This window comes from Schistocerca piceifrons, chromosome 11, assembly GCF_021461385.2.
Source record: "Schistocerca piceifrons isolate TAMUIC-IGC-003096 chromosome 11, iqSchPice1.1, whole genome shotgun sequence".
Taxonomy (NCBI): Eukaryota; Metazoa; Arthropoda; class Insecta; order Orthoptera; family Acrididae; genus Schistocerca; species Schistocerca piceifrons.
The window spans coordinates 22521946-22534727 of record NC_060148.1 but is presented as its reverse complement, the minus strand read 5'-3'; positions in this window follow the sequence as shown (position 1 = coordinate 22534727).

Here is a 12782-nt window from a genome sequence, read left to right as displayed (position 1 = left end):
AGTTCTCAAGTCTCTCACTACGCCCGTAATACGCAAACCATTTCTCTCAACTGTGCTCATACTTCATACCCAGGCCAAAAGACTGATGCAAAATCTTACCACTCATAACTTCTGACAAACTTCCTTGTAACAGGACTTGAAATGTTGTGCAATGTGGTAGGTGTCTGCAACGGTACTTGTTACGGTACAACCGTGCTCCCTCTGACCATTTCCATCTGCTTGGCCATACACAAACCATCTTAGCTTGTTCCTGACATGAATACCGGACCATTATGCTGCTTACAGTATGCAGCTTCTATCACACAGCCTGCAACAACAAGGAACATACTGCATGTGGTCAGAGGAACTGTCATCTGTCAGCACCATATAGCATGGCAATGATTCATTTCCAGACACATTTTTGTAGGATCTTTCTTCCTCCATTTCCAGTCAGGAATCTGTCCCTGCATTTTGTAAGTTTTATTAAAGTTCATCCTGTATACCTACAAGTTGGATATGAAGCATCAGTAAGATGTACAGGTGGTTCAGGGTGAAAGTAAATGGAAGTGGTTCGTCCATAAAATATTTTCAATAAAATGAGCACTTGTTCCTTTGGTTACATTGGATGATCAAATAACCAATAATACTACAATCTACACAACAATTTGTTAGCCACTACTGTTCAGTTAAATCGGGAAACATTACTGAAAACTTTGGATTATTCTTCATCCTGACAATGTCAACTGTCACACATTCAGTGGAGAGACTTCTAATTAATGGATCACTTGTAATATTTATCCATTTTATTATGTAGTGTTCTCTTTTTGGTTCCTATGTTCAATAAACTCATGTACAGCATTTTTTATCACATAAAGATAATGTGGGTTTTTGAGGTAGCAGCATCACAGTAGAAAAATGTTCCCAAAACTGGAACACAAGTATATAAATTCCAAAGTCTAATATTTTTACAAACAATGAAACAATCTTCATTATTTTATAAATAATTAGCAGGCAGCCATCTTAGTTGTGCTGCAAGTGCTGAATCCATGGTACTTCACAGACCATCATTTCCAGAAATGTCATAATAATGAAATAATTTAAAAATCTATATGCCACATTCCAGGAGGGGGCAACTGCCTCTTCCTGTCTAACCCCTTCCCACTGCAGATGACCATCCTTTGGCATCAAAGTCCATAATTTTCTCTTGTTTCTGGTCAGAGCCACTGATATGACGTTTAAGATATCACCTCAACTTTAAAGCATAATTCACTCTGGATGTTATATCGCCTCTAACTCTTCTACAATGTATTTCACACCATCCATCAATGTAACAGAACTGCAAAGTAAAGGAGTTGAGGAGAATGACAATCTGCTAATACAATATGTTAACCTTTTCTTGTCATGGCAGCAGAGTTTATCCAACTGTCTCTATTAAATTTTGTTTTTTGAAAGCTTTTTGAGGCATTTTATGAAGTTTGCAAGTGAACTTGATAATTTTTTCACAAGTGATCTCTCAGGAGAGACCCAACATCTGAAAGGGAAATAATGTTAATATTTTAAAATATGTGGACAAATACACCTTACAGTGTGTATAAATAAAAGCAAACTGTACAAAACTGGATATTTGTACAGTTTGTATGACATTTTGCTTATTCCCTCAGTTCCCAGCACTGTGCAGAATTGTTCTTTTGGCCTTTGGTGAGAATACCTTTCAGGACTTTTGCTGCAGCAGTTAATAAATTTCACCACCACTCATTGTTCCTTAATGTTGGGACAATACTACAAGTTTTGGAAGGATTGTCAGTCCTTCATAACCTCACATTCATTCTTCAGTGTTCACTTTGTGATACATCATATCATGTTGATGTTGATCTAGCCACAGTATAACAGTACCATTGACTGTTTCGTAATGACATTCTGTTACTACCAAGCGTGTATAGATCTTGATGTCAAAATGCACAGTTGCTTTCAAATTGTTTGTGACTATGAGCTTTAGTGGAAAACCCAAGATGCAATTTCACCATTTGATAAGTATTACTTGTCAAAATTCATTAAATACTATTGTCAAATCTATATTCCTTTGCCTGGGAATGAAGAAGATACCAAATTTTACAACATTTCTTTAAACACAATTGTTTTATTTTTATTATTTCTTGTGATACACCTCATCTGACACTATTTCTGGATCATCAATTCTTTTATTTGGAGACTTGTGTGTCTGATTGTCTCTTAAGTTACTCAAATTTTTAATGAAATCTTGGAATGTGTGTCAGATGGTTTTTGTTGCTCAGATCTTCTCTTCACCCAGACTTTATTTACCTTTGATTGAATAGCATTTTTACATAGTTACACCTTTGATGAGTCCACAAATTGCTTCCATAGTTAAATGGATAGTGTTATTGGCTACTGACACAAAGGTTCAGGTTTGATTTCCAGTGAAAATTTCCAATTTTTTGTGGTTCCAGTCCAGCACAAATTTTCATTGTCGTCATTCCATTCTACAGCTGATGGCAGCCATTATCTGCAATTGTAAATTCATTTGATGTGTTTTGTAACAGCTGTGGTCGCTGCAGTGCATCATCATCAGAATAACAGAGGCACTGCAATATCGTATTTGTCTGCTGATGCTGGTCGTGTGACTTTCAAGTACAACATCTGATCGGTACGGGAATACACATAATGGTTGTATGAGTGCAGATCGTAGACACATGGTTGACGACATATGGAAGTTTGGGTTTGGCCATGAGTTGTGTACTGATAGCTAAATGATAAGGTGACCACTCATGATATGTGGGAAACCAGAGTTCGAGTCCTTGCCCGGCACAAATTTTTATTGTGGTCATGCTAGTCTACAGCTGATGGTAGCCATTATTCACAATTGCGAATTCATGTAATCTGTTAAAATTTTTAAGTTTCTAGTAACATTGTCTGAGACTTCAGAATAGCCTTAACATCATTACATTTTGTGGGAAATAGTCAGAAAAAAATCCTGTGTTAATTTTTTTCAGGATGAAACCACAGACACTGGTATTATGCTTTTGTGATTGTGCTACACTTGTTAATGCAATATTTTCTGTGCTGAACAGCATACAAATGTGCTCATGAATCATGAAGTGTTTTTCTGCTTTGTGCTCTTTCACTGCATGAAATTCTCTGTGGTAGCCTAAGTAGGTATGTAAAAAATTAACCAAGTTCGGAGAATCTTTGATGATGGAGGATAACTTACCCTGATCATAGAATCTGGTGATATGGTTATCAAGCCAATCATATTTTTGAGGAATATTCCAATGATGGTACAAACTGACAAAGCAGGTGTGATGAAATTCTATGATGTCTTCAAAATCCCACATTGCTAATGGGTGTGCAGTATTAAAAAGCTGGATTTTTGACTGTTTTACAGTATCTACCATTTGATGTCACTGTTTAATAAATCAGGTCATAAATGTTCTTCACTGTATGATAGCATTTGGTGTGAGTATAGAGCTCAGTTTAGGTTCAGTGGGTACAGATGTGACTATTATCTGTCACATTTGCATATTTGTTGCAACTGTTTTTAAATAATGCCGATCACAGATCTGATTATCGCTTGGAGATGCATACAATTTCAGGTAGTGTGTATCCTCAACACACCACTAGAAGATCAAGGAAACCTAAATTTAAATACTTACACTGCATATTTCTTCACTGGTGTGTGTGTGTGTGTGTGTGTGTGTGTGTGTGTGTGTGTGTGTGTGTGTGATGGAGACTTGTAGCAATGCTAATATGATTATTCCTATACAACTGTCAATACATACAATCACTATAAGCACAGGTCTCCCTTATCTGTATAGAAGGATTATTGTTAATCTGGACCACGCAGGATTAGCCGAGCGGTCTAGGGCGCTGCAGTCGTGGACTGTGCAGCTGGTCCCGGCGGAGGTTCGAGTCCTCCTTCGAGCATGGGTGTGTGTGTGTTTGTCCTTAGGATAATTTAGGTTAAGTAGTGTGTAAACTTAGGGATTGATGACCTTAGCAGTTAAGTCCCATAAGATTTCACACCCATTTGAACATTTGTTAATCTGGGAACCCAGTACCTTGGTGGTTCCTGCAACCTGGCTGATAGCCTGAAAAGTTGAGGTATTCGTGTGATATAAGACAGTGTTATTAACTATTCTCCTCTTTGATATCAGGCTACTGGAGAGGAGACGACACACATTGATGAGGGAAGTGACTGGTTGAGTATGGGGGGTGCAAACAGTGATTGATGAAGCTGGCCACATGTCATTTAGTCCTTTTAGATAGATAAATTCTCTTAAGAAACACTTAATCTGCCCCCTAAAAATCCAGAAAATTCTTGGAATTAAACTCACTACTTCCGTAACATATTCAGTGAAACTGTCAAGCAAACATACATGTGAATTTCTTTAGTCAAAGTCTAAAATTATCGCAATTTTAACTGAATTAAGTACTTAAGTTACTTTGGATTTACATTAATTATTAATTTTTGTGTAGTAGTGTTTTAAATTTGATTGATGTTATAAATTGGTACATACTTTATTGTATTTCATTTCTTGTACAGTTTGGTCTGTTTCGCAAGGTGCTCACCAGTATTATTACATTTCTTCTTCAGCGTATCAGCTACGTATGTGACTTCTTCAGCTTATCAGCTACGTATGTGACTTCTTCTTCCAAAAATCAGCAATATCTTTGCCCAATGGCAAAGACCACAACCTTAGACAGATATGTACTCACTTGACCTATACAGCAGGACTGTTTACTGTATAAATAGTTTTACAATGCTGTGTTGTACTTTGTACTGAATTGTTCATTTAATAACATACTTCTTAGCCGTAGACATCATATGATATTTTGTTACGTACTGTGACCAACATGTTTTACCCAACACAGACTTCTTGTACAAGAATCTCCTGCATCAGATACTCTCTGGTCTCCTGCTCAGCCAAGCTATTGTTAACATGAAATGAATAGAAGATAGAAATAAAATGCTAAGACTCCTTATAAAACAGTGCAGCCAAATGTAGCTGACTGTCATACAAATTTTGGCATATTATACAAAATCTCACAAAAACTGTGTACAAGGGAATTTTGTGTTGTGTAATGCTAACAAAGTCAGAAAGAAAGTGCGACCAGCTGTGAAGGTAAAAATGTAGATTATATATAAAAACAAAGATGAGGTGACTTACCGAACGAAAGTGCTGGCAGGTCGATAGACACACAAACAAACACAAACATACACACAAAATTCAAGCTTTCGCAACAAACTGTTGCCTCATCAGGAAAGAGGGAAGGAGAGGGGAAGACGAAAGGAAGTGGGTTTTAAGGGAGAGGGTAAGGAGTCATTCCAATCCCGGGAGCGGAAAGACTTACCCTAGGGGGAAAAAAGGACAGGTATACACTCGCACACATGCACATATCCATCCACACATACAGACACAAGCAGAAAGCTTGAATTTTGTGTGTATGTTTGTGTTTGTTTGTGTGTCTATCGACCTGCCAGCACTTTCGTTCGGTAAGTCACCTCATCTTTGTTTTTATATATAATCTACATTTTTACCTTCACAGCTGGTCGCACTTTCTTTCTGACTTTGTGCTATTCACAATAAAGTGCCTGGCAGAGGGTTAAATGAACCACCTTCATGTTGTCTCTCTACCGTTCCACTCTCGAACAGCACGCGGGAAAAACGAAAACTTAAATTTTTCTGTGTGAGCCCTGATTTCTCTTATTTTACCGTGATGATCATTTCTGCCTATGTAGGTGGGTGCCAACAGAATGCTTTTGCAATCGGAGGAGAAAACTGGTGATGGAAATTTCATGAGAAGATCCCGTCGCAGTGAAAAACGCCTTTCTTTTAATGATTGCCACTCCAATTCAAGCATCACATCTGTGACACTATCTCCCCTATTTCGCAATAATACAAAATGAGCTGCCCTTCTTTGTACTTTTTTGATGTTATCTGTCAGTCCCACCTGATGCGGATCCCACACCGCACAGCAATACTCCAGAATAGGGCGGACAAGCATAGTGTAAGCAGCCTCTTTAGTAGACCTGATGCACCTTCTAAGTGTTCTGCCAACGAATTGCATTCTTTGGTTTGCTCTACCCACAATATTGTCTATGTGATCATTCCAATTTAGGTTATTTGTAATTGTAATCCCTAAGTATTTAGTTGAATTTACAGCCCTCAGATTTGTGTGACTTATCGCATAATCGAAATTTAGCTGATTTCTCTTAGTACTTATGTGAATAACTCCACACTTTTCTTTATTCAGGGTCAGTTGCCACTTTTCACATCATACAGATATCTTACCTAAATCATTTTGCAAGTTGTTTTGATCATCTGATGACTTTACAAGTCGGTAAATGACAGTATCATCTGCAAACAATCTAAGATGGCTACTCAGATTGTCTCCTATGTCGTTAATATAGATCAGGAACAATAGAGGGCCTATAACACTTCCTTGGGGAACCCCGGACATTACTTCCGTTTTACTCGATGTCTTTCCGTCAATTACTAAGAACTGTGACCTTTCTGACAGGAAATCGCGAATCTAGTCGCACAACTGAGGTGATACTCCATAGGCACGCAGTTTGGTTATAAGATGGTTGTGAGGAATGGTGTCGAAAGCCTTCTGGAAATCTAAAAATATGGAATCAATTTGACATCCCCTGTTGATAGCACTTATTACTTCATGAGTATAAAGAGATAGTTGTGTTTCACAAGAACGATATTCTCTGAATCCGTGCTGACTATATGTCAATAAATCGTTTTCTTCGAGGTACTTGATTATGTTCAAATACAGTATACGTTCTAAAACCATATTGCAAATCGATGTTAGTGATATAGCCCTGTAATTCAGCAGATTACTCCTACTTCCCTTTTTCTGTATTGGTGTCACTTGAGCAATTTTCCAGTCTTTACGTACAGATCTTTCTGTGAGCGTGTGGCTGTATATAATTTCTAAATATGGAGCTATTTTATCAGCATACTCTGAGAGGAACCTGATTGGTGTACAATCTGGACCAGAGGCCTTGCCTTTATTAAGTGATTTAAGCTGCTTTGTTACACTGAGGATATCTACTTCTATGTTTCTCATTTTGGCAGTTGCTCTTGATTGGAATTCAGGAATATTTACTTCGTCTTCTTTGTTGAAGGAGTTTCAGAAAGCAATGTTCAATAACTGCTTTAGTGGCACTGTCATCAGTGACTTCACTGTTGTTATCGCGCAGTGAAGGTATTGATTGCATCTTGCCGCTGGTGTGCTTTATGTATGACCAGAATCTCTCTGGGTTTTCTGCCAGATTTCGAGACAATTTCATTGTGGAAATTATTAAAAGCGTCTCGCATTTGAAGTACGCGCTATATTTCGAACTTCTGTAAAACTTTGCGAGTCTTGGGGATTTTTCGTTCTCACCAACTGTATTTAATCTATCCTTTCTGAACACTGTTAGATCATGTGAAAAAATTTTGGCTCAACTTATTGCCGGCTGTACCTACAACTATTTGAGCTTCAGTGCTTTCTGTTAGGTCTTGGAGCTCTGGTTCTTTCCCAACACAGCTATGATAATTTACAACTACAATACCAATCATTTCTGCAACTACTTTACTGCATTTTACCTGCCCACGGACACCCCTTCTATGGTTCCCTGAGACCCTCAACCTAAAAAAACCGTCCAGTCCCTTCCACACAGCCCCCACTACCCCTGTGACCGCCACCTGTGACCTGACCTATTAAGCGGAACCTGGAAACCCACCACTCGATGGCGCAAGTCAAGGAATCTGCAGCCTACACAGTCACAGGGCTGCCTGAGCCTCTGATTCAGGCCCTCCACTTGGCTCTGCACCAAAGGACCACAGTCTGTTCTATCGACGAAGATGCAGATGGTGAGCTCCGCCTCAATCTCGGATGCAAGACTGGCAGTCTTTACCATTTCCACTAACCGCCCGAAACCAGACAGTCTGCTCTGATCCAAAGCTACGCGTCATTGGTACCAACATGAGCCACCACCTGCAGTTGGCTGCACCCTGTACTCTTCATCGCATCTGGAAGCACCCTTTCCACGTCCGAAATGACTCCCCCTGGAATGCACACGGAGTGCACACTTGCTTCCTTCCCCTCCTTGGCAGCCATGTTCCTAAGGAGCCCCATTACGTGCCTAACGTTGGAGCTCCCAACTACTAGCATCGTCAGCCACTGATCACGCCTGAAACTTGTTCATCAAACGAACCAGGTAGGCCCTACAATCGGCCCCTAGGAAAGTTTTTCACTGCCTGCCAGACTTCGGAATGATCTTCCACTCGGCGACGGATGAGGGGTCAACCTCAGTGCAGGCAGTACCCGGGGAGGCCACAGCAGTGGACTGATCGGAGGACACATGGGACATGCTCGACGTCCCTCGCATCCCTGCGTTCTATCCCCCTTGGCAGCAGCCTCAAGCTGTGTGACGGAAGCCAACACAGCCTGAAGCTATGGGTGGAGGGTCACCAGCTCAGCTCACATCTGTACACAACAATCAGAGTTCCTATCCATTACTGTAGTCGCTTCTGTCTGAAGCTCGCAAAAAAATGTAACAAGCAAACGGTGTTCTCGCCTTATTAGTAGCAGGACCTAGCGGTGCACTCTCGCTGACAGTCTTATTGACACTTCCACAATTTCAGAGCGACTGTGCATTTTGACGTCAAGCTCTATACATGCTTCGTAGTAACAGAATGTCATTATGATACAGTGAATGGTACTGTTATACTGTGGCCAGATCACCATTAACATGTAATGTATCACAAAGTGAACACTGAAGAATGAATGTGATGTTATGAAGGACGGACAATCCTTCCAAAACTTTGAGTATTGTCTCAACATCAAGGGACAGTCAGTGGTGGTGAAATTTATTAATTGCTGCAGTAAAATACCTGAAAGGTATTCTCACCAAAGGCCAAAAGAACAATTCTGCACAATGTGGGAACTGAGGGAATAGGCAAAATGTCATACAAACTGTACAAATATCCAGTTTTGTACAGTTTGCTTTTATTTATACACACTGTAAGGTGTATTTGTCCACATATTTTAAAATATTAACATTATTTCCCTTTCAGATGTTGGGTCTCTCCTGAGAGATCACTTGTGAAAAAATTATCAAGTTCCCTTGCAAACTTCATAAAATGCCTCAAAAAGCTTTCAAAAAACAAAATTTAATAGAGACAGTTGGATAAACTCTGCTGCCATGACAAGAAAAGGCTAACATACTGTATTAGCAGATTGTCATTCTCCTCAACTCCTTTACTTTGCAGTTCTGTTACATTGATGGATGGTGTGAAATACATTGTAGAAGAGTTAGAGGCGATATAACATCCAGAGTGAATTATGCTTTAAAGTTGAGGTGATATCTTAAACGTCATATCGGTGGCCCTGACCAGAAACAAGAGAATATTATGGGCTTTGATGCCAAAGGATGGTCATCTGCAGTGGGAAGGGGTTAGGCAGGAAGAGGCAGTTGCCCCCTCCTGGAATGTGGCATATAGATTTTTAAATCATTTCATTATTATTACACATTTCTGGAAATGATGGTCTGTGAAGTACCATGGATTCAGCAGTTGCAGCACAACTAAGATGGCTGCCCGCTAATTATTTATAAAATAATGAAGAGTGTTTCATTGTTTGTAAAAATATTAGACTTTGGAATTTATATACTGGAAGTTGTCAATTCTTCACCCCCACCACAGCAACTCTTCCCGTTTACTATGCGTTTGTGTTTCAGAGAGCTTGCTGTCCTCTGTGTTTGTCCAGGGTACTGAAGTACGAACACAGTTGAGAGAAATGGTTTGCTAATTATGTGCATACAGTGAGACTTAATAACTTACTGGTGGCCTGTTGCTTTCGGTTAAAAATGTAATTGAAAGAACTGCTGCAGCTTTGAATGCAAACAAAAATACTATTCTGCCGATTAGTGAGGTAATGTACAAAAAAGAAAAGGAAGCTGACAAACACTGAAATCTAAACCTCAGGGGTAAAACTTTGTTTGGATAAGTGAATTACCAATATTAATTGCTAAGGATGTGATTCCTCATCACATTTAATAAGATTGTTATTGCAGAAATGAACAGTCGACATGCCGCATGTTGTTGGTCACCCTTAAGGAATTGGGTCTTTTTAGACAGTCACACATTTTTATTCACAGTTTTTTGAGATCTAGGATTGTATATGGAGGTATCTCTGTTGATGGAAATGGAGGATATAGCTGCAATCTGATGCGGATTTTTAAGGCAATTCCATGGCATGAATATTGGTTAACTGTTGTGGCTTGATGAAACCTGGGCGAGTTCTGGTCATATTGTCAAGTAGAGCTGAATAGACGACACAACTAAAGCAACAGTCCCATTGTCTTAGGGCAAGGGGGACATATTTATAATTTATCATGCAGGTACTTCACTAGGTTCTGTCATAAATGGTCTCTTGCTGTGTAAATAAATTTATGCGGGAGTTGATCATCGAGAAATGAACAATCTTACATTTACCAAGAGGTTTGTAGAAACACTAATTCAAAATATGGGAAAACATCAACTGTTGTTCTAGATCATACTCCTTAGTATTCCGTTGTTGTTAACAAGATTCCCACCATGACAAAGCGAAAAGGAGGGAAGCAATAGTCAGCCACAATGTCATAACATCGATGTAAGTGATAACTTTAGAAAAGTGCAGCTCATGGAACAATATCTCTCCATAAACATTTCCAAGTACATGAAATCTGTGAGATGGCAAAAACCTATAGGCATACAATTACCAGCCTACCACATTACCACTGCCATTTAAATCCAGTTACAGTTAAAGTGGGTCAAAATTAAAGGTTACATTTTTAGAAATAGCAATAAATCCTTTTACTGAAGAGAGTGATGTCAATGGAGCTCTACTATCACCATTGAAATGAAGTGTAGGTGGATTCAGCTACATGCTTGTAGTGTGGAGTTCACAATGATATGTGAGTTTTCTCATTTTACTAAGAAGGTTGCACCTACAACTAACACCAAATGAAGTTCATCTCAGGAGATCAGTCTCTATCACACAATATCAATATTACTGCTTACAGTGTGATTGCTGCAATGATGAAGTAAAGTTTCTTGTATTGCTTTTTTTCTTTGTCCCAGTATGGGTTTTCCTATGTAAGATAAGTTTTCTTACTTGTTAAACGCACACACAAATCCTATCTTTTGTAAATAACTGAATCAGGAAAGTTAATAACAGGTAATGTATAAACCTAGCAATCTGTTTGTCATTACATAACCATAAGGATGACCAGTTAGTATTTGATATGCTAGTGGATCCTTGTGCATCACATTTAACTGATATTGTCTCATGTTAGAAAACTATGCCAGTGTTCTGGTTTGAGAAGATGAAAATGTGATATAATCTTACATTTCATTGGATTAAAGCATTCACCTAACTTCAATGACAAAAAATTGCCATCATGTTGAAAATTTGCTAATATCGTCAGAAGATGCATTTCTTTTAAACTGTAGATACACTGTCTTAACACTGTGTTACTGCAAGTGAAACTAAAATGGAAACATAGTGCAGCTGTCCCAGAAGAAATTGATGCCAGTTCCATATTTATGCAGGGTATAGTTTGTGAGTTTATAGATGCTGAATGAAAAACTCACTCCCCTCAACCCATTGTACAGGGGTGGCTGGCCACCTTACACTGCAACTTCAGCTCCAAATGACCTCTAGTTAGCTGATATTGGTGAATTGGCCTGATTCCCATATTTTAATTCATTTATGCTTCTACATCTCATATAATTTTAACCCTAGGACTGCTGCTGATAACCTAACTCATCATGCTCTGCCACTCACCAGGTGCTGTGGATGTGTTTAAATGCAGCCTGTGGGTTTTCCTGAAGTGGTATTGATGTGTTTATGTGCACCCTTCCACTGGCTCTCTTCCACAATGCAGACGAGTTTAAGCGTGCTGAGCCGCAGATACATACAGGGTGTTACAAAAAGGTACAGCCAAACTTTCAGGATACATTCCTCACACACACAAATAAAGAAAAGATGTTATGTGGACATGTGTCAGGAAATGCTTGATTTCCATGTTAGAGCTCATTTTAGTTTCGTCAGTATGTACTGTACTTCCTCAATTCACCGCCAGTTAGCCCAATTGAAGGAAGGTAATGTTGACTTCGGTGCTTGTGTTGACATGCGACTCATTGCTCTACAGTACTAGCATCAAGCACATCAGTACGTAGCATCAACAGGTTAGTGTTCATCACGAACGTGGTTTTGCAGTCAGTGCAATGTTTACAAATGCGGAGTTGGCAGATGCCCATTTGATGTATGGATTAGCACGGGGCAATAGCCGTGGTGCGGTACGTTTGTACCGAGACAGATTTCCAGAACGAAGGTGTCCCGACAGGAAGACGTTCGAAGCAATTGATCGGCATCTTGGGGAACACGGAACATTCCAGCCTATGACTAGTGACTGGGGAAGACCTAGAATGACGAGGACACCTGCAATGGACGAGGCAATTCTTCATGCAGTTGACGATAACCCTAATGTCAGCGTCAGAGAAGTTGCTGCTGTACAAGGTAACGTTGACCACGTCACTGTATGGAGAGTGCTACGGGAGAACCAGTTGTTTCCGTACTGTGTACAGCATGTGCAGGCACTATCAGCAGCTGATTGGCCTCCACGGGTACACTTCTGCAAATGGTTCATCCAACAATGTGTCAATCCTCATTTCAGTGGAAATGTTCTCTTTATGGATGAGGCTTCATTCCAACGTGATCAAATTGTAAATTTTCGCAATCAACAT